This window comes from Egretta garzetta, unplaced genomic scaffold, assembly GCF_000687185.1.
Source record: "Egretta garzetta isolate BGI_Z169 unplaced genomic scaffold, ASM68718v1 scaffold7, whole genome shotgun sequence".
Lineage (NCBI taxonomy): Eukaryota > Metazoa > Chordata > Aves > Pelecaniformes > Ardeidae > Egretta > Egretta garzetta.
The window spans coordinates 4,408,827-4,425,779 of record NW_009260350.1 but is presented as its reverse complement, the minus strand read 5'-3'; positions in this window follow the sequence as shown (position 1 = coordinate 4,425,779).

Sequence of the window (16,953 nt, the reverse complement as noted above, 5' to 3'; positions counted from 1 at the left end):
AGGGAAAGGGCTGTTCTCAGAGAGTTCCTGGCAAGCTCTCTGTCAAACCAGGAGGGCTGTTCAGATAGGTCTGTCCCGAGACTGGTCCTCTGTTGAGTTTTGATTCCTGATTTACATGGCAGAATTGAGAGGATGCTTCCACCCCTGCAAATAATGAATTCATCCCAGCAGAATCATAACTAGAGTGGCCGTGATAAAATGAGAAATGGTCTGAAACCAGTTACCCAAAGGGGGGCTACGGAGAGGATGGAGCCAAGCTGTTTGCAGAGGTACATAGCGAGGATTAGGATACAATGGGCATGAGCTGCAACTGGGAAAATTCCCATCGAACGTTAAGGAAAATATTCTTCACATTCAGGACCAGGGAGTTGGGGAGGATCTCCATCCCTGGAGACTGTCAAAACACATCTGGGTGAGGCACTGAGAAACTTGGTTTAGGTTTTGGGTTAGCCCTGCTTGGAGCAGAAGGGTTAAGTAGAGACCTCCAAGAGGTCCCTTGCAACTTAAATCTATTGGTGTGTGCCAACCCGTAGGTAGGAAAGGACTCACCTCATGAGTTAACACTTGGCTGGTGTCAAAGATGGTGCTTTGGCTCATACAACACACGTCCCTCTGTGGTGAGCAAGGACTGTGGGGCAAGGATGGGAGCCACCTGAAAAAGTGGGGCAAGAACATGACCAACAGGCTTACCAAGTGGATGAGGAGGGGTTTAAACTGGGTGTGCTGTGGGATGGCTATAACAGCTGTTGAGTAGAGAGAATGCAGGTTGAGGTGGGAAATACCTGTGACAGGGTGATGGGTATGAGAAAGCCTGTGAAGCCCCTGGGAAGTATGATGTAGGGTCTGAAGGGACCCATGTCAAGTGACAAAGGGGACCCATGTCATGCAAACACATGGGAAGCAAAAAGCCAGAGCTCCATAGGTGGACATTGAACTGTGATGTTACTGGAATAAGTGATAAACATTGGAATGGGCTGCCCAGGGAAGGAGTCAAGTCCCCATCCTTGGAGGGATTTAAAATCTGGGCAGATGAGGTGCTTAGGGACAGGGTTTAGTGGTGGGATGGCAGGGTTAGGGTAACAGTTGGGCTTGATGATCTTAAAGGTCTTTTCCAACCTAAATGATTCCATGATTCTATATTGTGGCAAAGCTTGCTGTAGTGGGCAGATACAGGCAGTCAAGGAAAGAGAGGCAGAGAAGAGGAGGGGAAGGTGCTCTGGCTGAGGAGATGGATAGAACTTCTCCTATGTAAGGGGTGACAGGCTGGGTGAGACCCTGCTTGTCAGGCTCAGAGGAGAGGCCAGTAAAGGTGATGTTGTGGTGGGAGTGTGCTACAGCCCACTGTAGGGTGAGGGAATAGACAACATCTCCTTCAAACAACTCGAGAAGGTCTCCAGATTGCAGACCCTCACGCTTTTCAGAGACTTTAGTCTTCCTTTCATCTGCTGGATGGGCAATGGAGCAGGAGATAAAGACTCCAGGTCTTTTTGGGACAACTTCGTAACACAACTTCTTGGATGCACAAACCAGAGACCATGTCCTCCTGGATGTGCCACTCAAACAAGGAAGAGCTGATGGGAGATGTGATAATGGTATCGATGTTGCTTGTAGTGACAGCAAGACTGGGGAGGCCCGGGGAGGAGAGCAGACTTCTGTTTTCTCAGGCAACTGGTAGGTGGGATCCCATGGGTGGTACCTCTGAAGGATGAAGGAGCTCCGGAAAACTGGCAGGTGTTTAAGGACAACTTCCCCCAAGCATGAGGAAAAATCTTACCAATATTCAAGAGAGTCAGTAGATTAGTTTGGCTAAAGATGGAACTCCTGACTGAGCTCCAACATAAGAAGGACACATAGAGGAGGTGGAAGGGGTGGGAAAGGTTACACAGGAAGAATGCAGAAGCATTGTTCCAGCATACAGGCAGGGTGTTAGGAAAGCCAAAGCTCATCTTGAATTGAAAGGGACAAGGGATGTCAAGCGTTGCCATTAAAAGGGAAGGAACAAACAAGGGGCGTGTGGGTGTGCTGTTGAATGGGATGGGTAATTTAGTGACAAGGGATGCATATGAGGCTGAGGAAATCAATGTCTCCTTTGCATCTGTTTCCATTGACAAGGTCTCCCGGGCCTTTGGGCTTAGAGAAGGGGTTCAAGGAGGAGAACAAATGCTGGTAGCAGAGGGGGATCCAGTCAGGGATCTCTTGAGAAATCTCAACCCGCCTGAGTCTATGGGACAAAAGAGGACATATCCAGAGTGCTCAGAGAACCGGCTGCTGGTGAGGTCAGACCACTCCCTACCTTCTTTAAAAGATGAAAGAGATCGGAGGAGGTCCCCAACAGCTGTAGAAAGCCTACTGTCACCGCCAGTTTCCGAAGAGAGGACGAAGCAGAACCCGGGTACCAGAGGTGGGTCAGACTCACTTCAGTCCCTGGGACGCACAAAGTAGGACATGTAGGAGGTGGCAGGGCTTGCACCGTCTGCTTTCATCTCTGAACTGAGCTGTACCTTCCAGAACTCATGTTAGGGAGGCAGGGGCAGGCTGAGGAAGGGCAGCATGGAGACAGCAGTAAGAGGGGGTAAATGGCGTCACTGGCTCAGCTTGGCTTTGATATCAGAAAGAAGAAAGAACAAAGTACAAAGCCTTCAGTTTATAAGTACATATGATATCTCTAGGTGATGAAAAAGAACCATCTGAGATTTGTCTGAAACAAATCATTTCAAATCAGACCAATTTTTTTGACAGTAACTGGTCCAGTGGATAAAGAGAAGCAATAGATGTGAAATATATTGACTTTAAGGCTTTTAACGTAGTGCAACAAGATGTTCTCTGAGCAAACTAGGGAAATACACTCTAGATTTCTTAAGAGGATGGGGGTGCGAGAAGGGAAAGGGCTGCTTGCTCTCTGTCAAACCAGGAGGGCTGTTCAGATAGGTCTGTCCCGAGACTGGTCCTCTGTTGAGTTTTGATTCCTGATTTACATGGCAGAATTGAGAGGATGCTTCCACCCCTGCAAATAATGAATTCATCCCAGCAGAATCATAACTAGAGTGGCCGTGATAAAATGAGAAATGGTCTGAAACCAGTTACCCAAAGGGGGGCTACGGAGAGGATGGAGCCAAGCTGTTTGCAGAGGTACATAGCGAGGATTAGGATACAATGGGCATGAGCTGCAACTGGGAAAATTCCCATCGAACGTTAAGGAAAATATTCTTCACATTCAGGACCAGGGAGTTGGGGAGGATCTCCATCCCTGGAGACTGTCAAAACACATCTGGGTGAGGCACTGAGAAACTTGGTTTAGGTTTTGGGTTAGCCCTGCTTGGAGCAGAAGAGTTAAGTAGAGACCTCCAAGAGGTCCCTTGCAACTTAAATCTATTGGTGTGTGCCAACCCGTATTCTCCAGCAGAGATGCAGCACAGCTCCATCACCAGCCTGGCCCGAGGAGAGCTTGTGTGGCTCTCAGAGACAGCTCAGCTGGGCCAGAGTACAGTGGCACTCGTTTCCGAACTGCAGATCACAAGAGTCTTAGGAAGGTTTTGCTACGGGAGTTTTTCTAAAGCTTTTGTATTCCACTCAAATGATGCTTTTCTCAGAGCAGAGCAAGCTCCCCCCCCCCAGAAAAAAAAAAAGGAAAGGAAAGGTCAGGCCAAGCCTCTGCACAGATGAAATCCCTGAAAGAGCTGGTTTCATTGTGCAGCTCAAATGCTGCATTTGCCTGACTAAGACACAACCACCACTGCCGGCCTTTTGCACGGGTCCCAGGAGCTTGCGGCAGGTTGCCACTAGCAGCAGGTGCTGTAGGAGCCCAAAGTCCTTGACAGGAGCATTTCACCAGGGCTGCAGACCAGCGGACACCTCCTTTGCCTTAATTGCTTAATTAATACTCTGCACAGGCATCCAGCAGCATGAAAGCAAGCAGGTGTGAGGTTGTGAGCTGCCCTGCGGAGCTGCTTCCCATTAACATTCACTTGGCTTTCTGCAGCGGGAAGCAAAAGAGCAGGGCAGATAAAGCGTAATTAAAGGGCCATTCATTCAAATGTTACATTTCCATCTACTCCAGTGCTATCAGGAAGGCTCCGGCCTGGTGCGAGGCACCAGTGATTTGATTAAATTTTCAGCCGTGCCCGCTTGGACACACCAGCAGGGACCAAGTGTGGGAATGATGCTGAGCCGGACAGCTGGGTCCTGGGGTGTCCCAGTAAGGGCTGGGACTGGGACAGTGTTGGAGCAGCCTCCTCCAGAACAGCCACAGAGCAGGAATTAGGGAGCTTGGGAAGGAAATGTGCGTTCAGAGGGGGAAGCTTAAGATTATTTTGTTCATCGGTGGACAAAAGCTGTAGCTGGGCTTCAACCCTAATGAAATTAGTGTTGATGAGAGGAGTCATGGCTGGGAACAGGCTCCTGGCCTGAGCTGGAGATGCGATGCGCAGCGTCAGCTCCCCAACTCTCCCCTGGCTCAGCACAGGGTCCTTTGAGGGGACTGGGGGGCTGGGGGGGCACCCTGTCTCTGCGCAGAGCATCACAGTGACCCCCAAGGGGGCTGATAAAATAAGGAGGCACACGGGGGAGGCTTGAATCTGTTGCTGACCCATACCACGTTATGTGCACCCCTGCAAGCCTGGCAAAGGGAGGGGGGTACAACCCCCCATCCTCCCCAGGGTGGGGGGCAGAGGGGGTTGGCTGCTGGCCCAATTTCACCTCTCCAGAGGAAGCTCCAGAAATGTCTGCTGATCGCTGCTCCTGAAATAACTGTCACCACCCTGGTGTCCTGGTGGCATCAGGCCCTTGGGTTGCTGGGAAGGAAGTCTGAGTTTCTCTGGAGCTGATCTGCCGGGGCATGCTCACGCCAACCACATGCTGTGCATTTTTTCAGGTGTGATGGCTCTTGCTTGGGGTCACAGCCTAGGAGGCATCTTTGTGGACACAGCTGGCAACCGCCCATGAATCTCCTCAGCTAATTGGAAAGGGGTCCAAAAGCAAGCAAGCACCTGCCTGCCTGTGTCAGGAGGCAGCAGGGCTGCAGTTGTTGATGTTTTCTGCTGAATAAAAGACACTGTGGGAGCTTTCCTATGTACAGAACACGCTTTCCCACCTACAGGCTACATTGTGGACATGGAGGCGATGACACATTGCTCCCTTGAGTCTCTGCTGCTCTAAGAGGAGCCCCACACAGAGCTGGATTAACAGAAAATGCCCACTTGGCTTCTACCCTGCTGTCATTCCCAAGAGAGACAATTTCTGCTTGGAAGTGGCAGCGAGGCATCGGGTGTTTTCCCTGGAGCTGTCTGCCATGGGAAAACGCTGCCTGTCCTTTCCCTTCCCCACCTCCTGGGGACCAGAGTGCCCCAGATCTGCCGCGGGACCATCTGCATGTACAAGCCTCCAGGAGATGGACAGCTTTCCTCTCCCTGCCCATGCAGATAGCTGCTTGTGAGCCAGAACCCCGTCCAAAATGGATGGGGCTGGGGTTCCACTGCCAGCAGCAAGGAAAATCAACCTCTTCCTTTGTAGGGGCCAAGACGCTGCACTGCTTGCCATGACGCTCACAAAAAAGGGGCTGGGAAGACTTTGAGGAGCACAGAAAAAAAACCAAAAAAATCTGTTTCTTAAATAACCACCTGGTAGTTCAATGTAGGGTAGAGGAAGAAGGTTGTGTGTGCCTGACATTATGTGCACAGGTCACCTCCAAAAGCTGCCTGTGTTTTGTCTGCTGAAAATGCCACCTTATGCTTTGGTGGCCCTACTGCGTGTCCCCTGCTAGCCACGGGAAGGCTGCCTTCCAACACGGCCTCAACACGCTGCCTGGAAGCAGCCAGGAGCCTTTTCCCAGGGAGGCAGAGCTCCAGGCTCTGTGCAAGTGGCTGCAGGACAGGGGCAAGGAGTGGCTCTCACAGGCCACGGAATCACAGAGTTGTTTAGGTTGGAAAAGACCTTTAAGATCATCAAGTCCCACCATTATCATGCATTGCACAAAAATAAGTTAAAAAAAAAAGTCTCACCATGGCCCTAACCCTGATTTGATTCATCTTCAGTTATTTGCAAGCAAAACTTGAAAGTACCCCAAGAAGATTCCCATAAAACCAGTTTCAAAGCTGAAACAGAGCACTGAAATGGGAACGGTCTTCACTGAAACAGATTAATATCACACACAACGCAGCATATTTAAATGCCATTATGAACCCAGTCTTAGTCCCATGGTAAATAATGGCATTCTAAATAATGACTGAATAGAAAATGCTAAGCATTTTATATTTAGGTTAGTGTGATGAATCCCAAATCAGTTATGACTGCAAGTTACTACATATATGGTCCAGAAGGAAAAGCACAGAGAGCAAGGCAACACTGAGTCAGAAAGCTGGGGAGAATGAGCTGACTGAGAAATGCAGTGGAATAAGAAGAAAATTGGGAAATGTTTGAATGAAAAATACAAAGAAAAAGGCATCTTCCAAACATCTTTCATTTTAACAGAATTGTTCTTTTTTTCCCTTGAAAATATTTTCCAGTGATTCTTTGTCTCTTGAAACCTCATTCGGTTGTGCCTGTCTAGCGTGGGAGCACTGGATGGACGATGGAGCTTTCCTTGGAGCTACCGAAGGCGTTGCAACCTGCAGCAGCATGGGCTGTCCTGCCTTCTGCTCCAAGCACAAGGCACATCTCTGCATTTTGTTCCCCCTGAGAGAAGTGTACGTGGAGCTTGGAAGCACATGCAGTTTCTCCTTGAAATACCTGGCTGCACACGCTTCTGCTTTGGGACAGGATGACAAGACCAAACCATACATTTCACATGGCTTAGTGCACTACTGAAAGGCGCCCAGGTGTGGTGGGGAAGGGTCTGGTGTAGCATCCAGCAAAAACTAGAGCAGACACAATGGCTGCGGTGCCATTTCATGGCTTCAGCCACCTCCGGACACAGCAGAGAAAGGCAGAACAGCAAGTTTTTATTTGGAAAGGGTGGGGATTGCTTCCACTCCTTCCTCAGCACGGGTCCACTAGCACAAGGCCAGGACTAAGGCAGCGTTCACAGCTCCCTGACAATGGGAGGAATAAAACAAGCAGGCACTGTCTGACACACAGGCTGCCCGCCTGCAGCTGGGGGGAGGTTGCAGGTCTGGAAGCTGCATCTTCTCACATGCGCGCACAAATGCACACAGAGATCAGATGCTCCCAAAGGCCCATCAAGCAGCTTTGCAGGCACTTTAATCAATGCCTGGGACTGGGAGTCCCAGTTGCTGCAGAAAGAGAAGAAAACAAATCAAAACCTTTGAAGGAAGAGGGGAGGGGCGGCAGCGAGACGGAGAGCGGCAGCCCATGCAAATGGCATCTCACAGCTCCCATCACCTCTCGCCTGCAGAAGTGGCCTCTTGCAGCACAGCAGATGGTTGTACTTTGTTTTCGTAGGAGCTGGGGGAATAGGCATGCTGGGGCTGGACTGGGGGAAATGGCGCATCTCTCACTTGTGGTCATGCTTTCATTGATAACTTCATTTTGGTGGTGACGAGCAAGGTGCTTGGACGGCTTCCACACTGTACCAATTCCAGCACCCATTGCAGGGAAACACTTCCCATGTCCCCCCTTCCATGTCCCTTGATCCAAGTCAGGGAATATCTTGGAGCCTGACTGCAGAGGCAGGCGTGCTGCAGCCAGCAAGCAGCTACAGGGTGCAGGGGCACTTCAGGCTTTGCAAAGGCTAGCCAGCTTCCAGGGGTGCCAAGGGGTATTCACCAACACCAATGCCTTGTTGTGCTGGGTGTTGTACAAGAATGTTATGAGGATCAACTGGTGCCTCAAAACACTTTTTTTTTTGTGTAGAAAGACGGCTCTTTTCAAGGACAGAAAAGAGAAGAAAGGTGCAGAGGGGAATGGAGCCATTTTCTCCCATCTAACTCCCATTGCTCTGGGTGAAAAGCTTTATTGACAGTCTCACACCTAGCAGGTCAGTGTCCTGCAGAGCCCTTGGAGTGTAGACAAAATATGCAGTGGTGGGCGTAGATGGTGAAGAGCCTGGCTGTCATCTCCAGAGCTAGCTGAACTTCTGCCAGATGTCACTGGATCTCTCAAACCAGCTGGCTCAGCTCAAGGTCTGTTCTCTGCTAAACTCTCCAGTCTTACGTCTTGGAAATGTAATATTAAGGACAACCACCACCCGGTACTGGTACAGAAGAAAGGTGACGCAGCTGTATTGGGTTGTTGTGAGCTCAGAGCAACACAGAATCCCCAGGCCCATGACCCGGCTGCACGGTGCTCGTGGCCCCATGTTTGTTCCTTTCTGGATGGGCAGAGAGTGCACTCACATCTCTGCTCCCTCCTTTGGCTGTTGCCTCTGCTTCTGAGGAAGCAAGTGGGCATGACCGAAGCCTTCTCCTCATGCTTGGGAGCATGTGGGGATCAACCCTCCAGGGTGTACATCCCTACGGTGATCTCCATCAGCGCCTCCTGATTCACGGACCTGTATGCTAGGAAAGTTGGTAACTGATGTAACAGAGAGAAAATATCCCTCCTCTCTGTCCTCAGCCCTTCCAGCTCCCCAGCCCTGCCCTTGAATATCACAGCAGCCTCCTTTTGTTCCCCCTGCCTTCCCCACCAGCTCTGCTTTGCCTCCTACATTGCCCTTTGCAAACCCAGCAGCACTGTACAGACGCCACTGTGCCAGTCCCCCTCCTCACCTTGGGGAAAGGGAAATGCCTCTAGGAGTCAGCGTCTCCATAAGCAATCCAGGGGAAAACATGGACATTGAAATGTGGAGGTCAGTTTGGGAAAGGGCAGAGGATACCAGGAGTTTACCAAGGACCTAGTACAAGGTGACAGAAGAGAAACTGCTGGCCCAGCTCTGGAAATCTGCATGGCCATGGCAGCAGGGCATGGTCCCCCACTGAGCAGCAGGTATGTGAGATGGGAGAGCTTTGCTTCACAGCTCCCAGGCCCCCAGTGAGCTCTGGAGCCTGGGTGAGCTTTGATTGAGCTGACATTCAGGTCCTAACCCCCCTTTCCCTGCACACTCAGCTGCCCTCCTGCGTGCTTGGCATCTACTCAAAGCTGGGAGAGACCCCACTGGTGGCCGTGCACCATTCCTCTGCCAGCAACACTTGGAGCAAACAAGTACCACGTCTTTACAAATGCCCCATCTTCAGGATGGAGAGAACTGGGTACATGCGATGCTCTTTCCTCCTGATTTGTAAGTCCAGCTGCATCGTATTGATTGAAGCCATGACCCTCCCGCCCCGAACACCACTTATAATAAATGCACAAGTGCTTCAAGTGTAAACGTATTCCCTCAAAGACCAAAGCTCTCAACCTGCTCAAGTGATCCCCAAATAAAAAGCAGAGCAATAATGGGATGGATGAGTTTGGCACAGTCAGCTTCATAATGAACACCTACGGAACCATGAGCATGTTAAACAGGGCTCGCTTATGCTATATGGGGTCACTATTACATGCCCTTCATTATCGGAAACTTGTAACAGGCAGCTGCCTCTGCCTACTGTGAATTAAGAAAAAAAAGACATGACATTTATGCTTCTCACGGCACTATCATTTGCTACCTAAAGAAGCATTCTTTCAGCAAGAACTTATAAAAATAATGAGCAGGTGACTCTCCTTGCAATTTCTTGACATTTATTCTGAATGTCCTTAACTGCCTCATTTCCTAGAGCACTGATGGTACTCACCTGCTCCAGGCGGGTGTATTTCCAAAGCTTTTCTTCCCAGGATCAGACATTCCATGGAAACCCTCCAAGAATTAATCTGAAGGGGCCAAAGATTTTGATTTTGCGTGCAAACCACTGGAAACTTGCAGTGGCCCTGAGCTGCTCTGCAGAGCCACTGGTACATAGTGTGTGTAGCCAAGCCAGAGCTTGGCTAAAAAAAGCTCAGCCCTGCACTCTGGGAGGTGCCTGGATTTCCTCAAACTCAGCATTACAGAATGTCTGTGAGCACTCCGTGTACTGCACCTAGCCAGGAGGGAAAGGCTAATGCCAGAGACGTCTGGGGGATTTAACTGTGAAAAGTGACTTGCCTTTAAAGCCTGGATTTTCAGCAACATTTAGGTACGGTTTTGCAGAACATCATGTGGTAGACAGCCAAGCCAGAGAACCTCCAGCTCCATCTTTCTCTTCCTACATGAACTAGCAACACTCAGCACAGCCTGGCAACTGTGTGGCCTCCAAACCCCATCTTTGCTCTTGCACTGTGGCAGTCACTGACCACTGGCAATGTGCTATTGCTTTGCCCAGCGTCCCTAGGACTTTCCTCTTGTCTTTAGGTGGAGTCAGATGTCACGCAGCTTGTTCAACTGAACCCGAAGGGAGCTCTTGGCCGAGACTGTCCTCTTCAGCCACCCTGCTGCCTGGCTCAGCGGGGCTTTCTTCAATCTCCCTCCCCACAAGCACTACCTTCTTGTGGGGTTACACATCGGGTCATGTCTCCAAATTCACTGACAATTGCCCCTTAGGCAGTGTCAGTGAATGCCCTATGTATTTTAAGAAGATTTTTCCTGGTGGTGGAATCAGCTCAGATCCCCGTTGAGGTCAATGAACCTCTACTGCTGTTATACACAGAGGAGCCACCCTAAAATAAACCCACATGTAGACACCGAAGTTTCAGAAGGTGCAAACTCTGAAGTGCTTTCCAGCCTGCAGGACTGCCAAGGCTGTTTGCCAGGTGGGTGCATTAAAAATTCCAACCCCAGAAACTCACCCAAGATGCTGAGTCACCATCAGCTATTCCCATGGCAGCCTGGGACACTCTCATCTCTGCTTCAAGCTCATGACGACCCACTCCACCACGGTGGCTCAACCTAAACCTTATTGCTCCCCAAACTCAGTCCCCAAAGCTTTCCCATCTTTCTCTCCCAGGACAGCTCGGAACCAAATCCTCTGCGGTCAAGTCTACTGCTGACCACCCTCTCCTAACTTCAGACTCTTGTCTCGTACTGCTGTCCCTGAGCACTCAGGCTCAATTTTGTCCCAAAACACATCTGGTAGATAATAATAATCTGTTCCTTGCTGAATTCTGCCTTCAGACTGCAGCCCAGTGAACTGCCCTGGAGCGCTCATGCCAGGCTGTTCCCCACAGACTGCTTTTTCTTTTTTTTTTTTTTTTTTTTGATTAAAAAAGCCCTTCCCAACCCACTGAGTTTATTTCGGTCCCTCTGAGCGAGAAGAGCCACAGCAGCCTCAGCACAGAGCTGGCCTAAGGGGAGAGAAAGCTGGGAGGAGGAAACAAAACATGATAAGGAATAGAAAGAAAAGGAGGAAAAGCAGAAAGAGACTTGTCAGCCTGAAAGCTGAATCAGTGGCAACACAGCGGAGGAACTGGAATAGGGAAATATGGACTAAAAGGAGGGAAAATGCGAAGAAAGGTGAAAGAGGAACAAATTCCTCTGTGGAACATTTGTAAAAAGGATCCACTGGCGATGATGGAAATTTAGAAAATAATACAAGAAAGTAAGAAATAAAAATAATAAAACACCAGGCATTTCTTTGCGGTCAAGAGTCATGAGATATCTTGACTTTCTGTCTCTGAAACTTGTTTTCTGGAGGCCAGGGCTTATCTTTTCAAGCACTTTTTGAGGGGCTTCAGTGCTGAAAACTTTCTATTTCCACAGTAAACACTGATAAAATCACAGAAAAGGGATCCCCATCTTCCTCCTTCTGCCCTTCCTATGCCGTGGGGTGGTAAGAGGAAAAAGCGGCACAGCTTTAGGGGCTTTGCTGTAATATACTAGGTGATGAGGAGCAACGGCAATGAAAATGCGCCATGTTGATGCTCTCTTGGGTCTTCCAGAGATGCAGCGGGTGTTTGGTTTTAGAAAAGATGGATTTCCCTTTCTCTCCTCATCCCCTGGACAGGGTGGTGGGTGTACACACACGTGTGCCCCCCGGGGGTGAGGCAGACATGTGGGTGCTCCCAAGCTCTGGCAGGGTGCTGGTCGCTCTTCCAGTGAAAAGGATTCCCATGTCGACCCAAATCCTGTGCCTTGTTGGCAGAGAACACCTCTGTTCCCCCAAACCAGAGCTGACCACCCAGGAAATGGCTGGACTTGATGATCGCAGAGGTGTTTTCCAACCTGAATGATTCTATGATTCTATGAAATGTTTCTTCTCATGTCCCTGGGGGATGGATGTCTTCCTCTGCTGCTCCTCAGCCCAGTTGTCGTGGATCGAGCTGCTTTGCTCTCCATGGCGTCTGACAGTACAGCAAAGCAACAGGCTGCTCAGCTGGCCATGCTGCTCCGCAACATGAAATGTGGGTGTTCAGCATTTTCTCCGCAAAACAGCAGAGAGGCAGTGGCCTGGATCATTGGTGTCATTTGTTTCACTTTGGGCACTGGCAGGCTCAGTCACGCAGCCAGGATCCTTCCCAGGGAGGAGCACGAGGAACCGAGTGGCCTTGACGGAGTGCAGGGACTCCAGTTTGCATCAGAATTTCCAAACTTACTATAGGCTTGTAAAAATGAAATGGTCCTGTAATGTTTGCCGAACTGGTTTTTGTCAAGTTTAACATTATCCTGAATATTTCATTAGTATTTAGGATAGTAGGATTAGTAGGATCACTTCGCTGTGGAATCTACCTTCAGGTGCTTGCACAGCGATGGAAGGCGCTTACATGTTGATGGGTGAATCCCACTTTTCTTTGCTACCTGCCCAGAACACCAAGGGTTTTCTGTTTCCCCTGTGAAAGCCCAGGCAACCTAAGAGTTCAAAAATTATTAAAAAAAAGTCCTCAAAAATGAGGAAACCAACTTAAAAATAGATTTATTTTTAGACTGTTCCAAACATCCTTAAGTTTTGCAGATATTTTTTCCTTCTGTCCTCTTTTCCTCTTTCCTTTCCTGTGACTGAGCCCTGCTGCCTTGATAAAAGATAAAGCAACTCCCCAGTAGCCACAAACATTTGTAAATTTAACTCCAAGCTGTTTGGACTATTTGTAGGACTTGGGCTGACCCTCCGGATGGCAGCAACCAGGGCCCCTGAAGCAGAAAATGAGCAGCGTGTCTGCACCACGCACCAGCTGGGGACTAGCTTCTGCGCAAGCCTGGGGAGGTCCTGAGTCCATCTGGGATGACGAGGCCAGAACGTAAAAGCTTCCTATTTGGAGACCATCCTGGATGCTGCTCAGCTCCCCTCTTGCCAGACTACTGGTTGCTGCTGCTTACATCTAAGTCATCCCCCCAGGAGCTGGGACCTGGGCATATATTTGCAAATTCATTTCAATTAATATTGGTTCAATTAGCTTCAAACATAAAGGGTTGGGTTTGTTTTTTTTTTTTTTCTGTCATTTTATGAATTTTCAATTATGCTTCCAGTGGCATCATTTGCTCACAACTTTGTTAACTACTGGGAGGCATCTGGGGCAATGTAGTCAGAGCTTCTTTCTCCTGAATTGCACAGTAAACAGCCCATTACAGTCACAGTTCAAACCAGTGCAAGGGAAACCCTTTCCAATCCTCGCTACGCCAGGCGTGGGCACTTGCTCAGGAGGCAGCTGGCAGACGATGCCTGCTGGCAGTGAGGGTGCCGGCCGCTGTGCGGGGCTGTTTTGGAGGAGCCAAGGGTCACCCAAGAGAGCAGGACACCCCGGCAAGGAGGATGAGCCCCTACAGCTGCTCCCACTGTCCCCTGCAGGCCGACTGCTCTGCTCTCATCCCAGCCAGGTCTTCCCCTCCCTTGGGTCTTCTGAGCTGGACGGGCACATGCTGTCCCTGTCTGACAATTGGCAGCGGTGGTAGCACCAGGTTTTCTTGGCTTCAACCCTTCCTGCAGCTCCCTGCTTCTAGCGCCAAGCCATCAGATGCCAGCTGTCCAGAGGGCCTCAAAACCATGGGCTCAGGTGGAGGCGATACTTGCTCTCACTCATTTGGCTTTGCCTCCTGCCATGAGGACATTTGATGGTCAGGTCTTCAGCAATTTAATCCTTGCTCTACAGACCAAACCCCCAGAAGTTTTAGAAGACAGGAGAGAGACAGCTGGAATCCCTCAGCTCCAGCTCTGGAACTGCCCCAAGTCCAGCACCATTCCTACTATGTGCTCTGGATGCTGCTGGGTGACCTCACCTGGTGTGGCTGGGTGGTTTGTTCTCAGAGCCAGCCTGGTCCCTCCTTTTCTCCTGCTCAGGATGTCGCGGCTGGTCGGACCTGTGGTGCAGAACTGGTTGCCAGTGGTGCAGAACTGGTTACCAGCGCAGGGCTGGTGCCTGGCAAAGTAAGGGAGCCAAGCAGGGAAAAGGAAGATGCTCTCCCCACTGGGAATCCAGTCTCACAAGGCATCCCTGAGGTGCAGAAGGGAAAATGCAGACTTCTGATCCACTGCTGGTGGAAATGACAGCACAGGAGAAGCCTTTAGACAGAGGGGTGTGCAGAGACACTCTCCTGCTGGGCATCATGGGGAGAGACAAGGCTAAGAGGCAAGAGGCAAGGTTAAAAACCACATACCCAGGAAGCCCAGTGCAGTTCCTAACCTCTCTCCTCTCCACTGGAGGGACCATGCTGTACTGGGAACTGCTTTTACACGGAAAGATGATTGGCTGTTGTACATAAGTTAAGGCCATTAATGCCTTAAATGCTTCCAGTCTCTATCTCAAGAAGGCTCGTGGTAAATGCACAGAGTTTGGACCCTCACTGAACTTTTCTTCGGCAGCACCAGGGGCGATGCTGCAGGTGAGATCCCGATGCCCGGTGTGACAACGGCCCAGCTGCTGTCACCCGGAGGGGACATGCCCCGTGGCACTGTCAAACCTACAAGCCAGCGTGCGAACAGCATGTGGCACTTGGAGTCATCGCTTGTGACATATGATTGCGGTTAAGCATCGAGCGTTTGTAGCTAACAGATTAGATTAAGATTATCTGTAGATTTTTTTTTTTTTTTACATATGTTTTCCTTTGTGCTGGGCAGCAAAAGCCTCGCTAAGTCTGCTCATCCTCCACACAGCCGCTCGTGCCAGCATGCGGCTTCTGCCACTCGGTGCACCCACGGCAGTTCATTCTCTCCGCTTGAGCCTTTGTGCCCTGGGCACAGCTGCTCAGAGCGTTCTCCTTCCCACATGCCAGCTCCAGCTGGAATGAGTGGAGCCTCCTGCTGAGGCTTTCATGCCCTTAGTATGCTCCCATGGTCTGCAGCTCCAGGTGTGCTCTGGGTGCATTGGGCCCTGGGTGTATTCTGCAACATGACTCTGAAAGGAAGCGATAGGAGATACCCTGTGCAGAGCTGCGGGTGCTCATGTTGAGTTGGAGAACCTCTTGTCTCTTGTTTCGGCGACTGGCCGTCTCTTCAATTAAGTTTGCTGAAATTTCTTAGTGATGCTTTATTAGTTCATAAGTGGCTGCTTCAAATAAAAGAATTGCCAAATGCTGGGGATGAGACCAGCCAGCTTTTGGGTGGCGGTGATGAGTTATGTTCTGGTTTAAAAATAAGATGAAATAAGAGTAATTTTGATGTACAAAAGGTAAGTAAGGCTACTTTGCCTAGGCAATTCGCACACTGGTTTCTCTTGCCTGAAGCATCTGAGAACTCTCCAGAGGAATCATAAGCTCTTGCTAAAACTCACGGGTGACTTTGGCTATTCCTTGCCCAGCCACGGGGAGTGTCCTCAGCCTGGAGTCCCCCTTAGGAAGCATATCCTTGCAGGAAAAGCGCCCCAAGGATTCGCAGCATGGTCTGTCTGCGGGGATCAGAAGAGCAGCAGAAACACGGGTGACGGTGCTATGCTGGTAACAGGATGTCTCCAGGAGCCTTGGGGTGCCTCCAGCTCCAGTGCCCTGCCCAGAGGCAGCTCACCAGGAGGGCTTTTGGCAGGCTGGCACGGGGCTGAGCAACCCGCAGCAGTACACCCTCCTCGGCAACTCTCCCAGCCTGCTTGTCCTCTGCACGGGAAATGCACCTTTTAATAGCTAAGAAGCCCTGTTGACTCTCTGCCCAAAACTTCAATGGAGGAGGCTCCATCTGTACCATCTTTGATAAATCAATACTGTCTGGGTATTGGCGATCCCAGGTAAATGAAGCACTGATTATTAATTTAACAGTCAGAATAAAAATGTCTCAGGTCATGAAGAGAAAGGCCACTCCCCCTCAAAGGTGAATACAGGAGTAAGCAGGATAGACAGATTGATAGAGCTAATATCTCATCAAAGAGCTGTATTCTGAAGGGAGTATTCTGAAAAGGCTGAAGGCACCACAGCCCTTTCTGCACTTTGGGTGCTGTCTGCATTTGGTTTCTTAGATCCAGCAGCTTCCTTCTGAGGCAAAAATTTATAGTGAAGGAGAATGTTAATAGCAAAAGTTCAAGTGCTACAGTCAAAATCTGTTTCCTTCCTTCCTGGAAAGCCCACGCAAAAAAAAATACATACACCCGTAGAAATAAAGCTAGGAAATACATCCCTTGGAGCCAGAAAATTAAAGCTAAAAGCTGTGGTTGCTCTGTGTCTTAATCTAGATGCCCTGGCTAAGGTTTCCTTTTCCATTAGTGCATTATTTAGCAGCTAAAATGTAATCGAGCGTGTAAGCTGCAATGCCTGCCCCAGCCTCAGCGAGGCCGGTCCTGGTAGCAGTTACAGTGCCGTGCATGCAGACCCGCCGCCTGGAGACCTTGCTCCAGTTTTAATGAATCACCAAGAGATAAGAGCACACTGGAGCACGCGGTTAGAGATTTTGAACATGTGAATGGGCTGGGAAGGGAGAGCCCAGACCTGCATGAGTATTTCAGCTGTGTAAGGTCTTTGCTATGGATGGTGCCAAACTCCCAGTTGAATCCCCGCAGCATTGCCTGTCTGTCCTTCTCCCTGTAGAGCTCCTCCTTCTGAGGCATGGGGTCCTTCTCTCCATGCTGAACTTCCCCTGGGAGCTGAGGTCTTCTGGAAAACCACCCCCGAGCAAAGTAGCATCTGCCAAACAGGAGAACAAATACCAGTGCTCCAACATGTCCTGTCCGTGCTCACCGGGAAGCACCACAGACAGCCTCCATCCC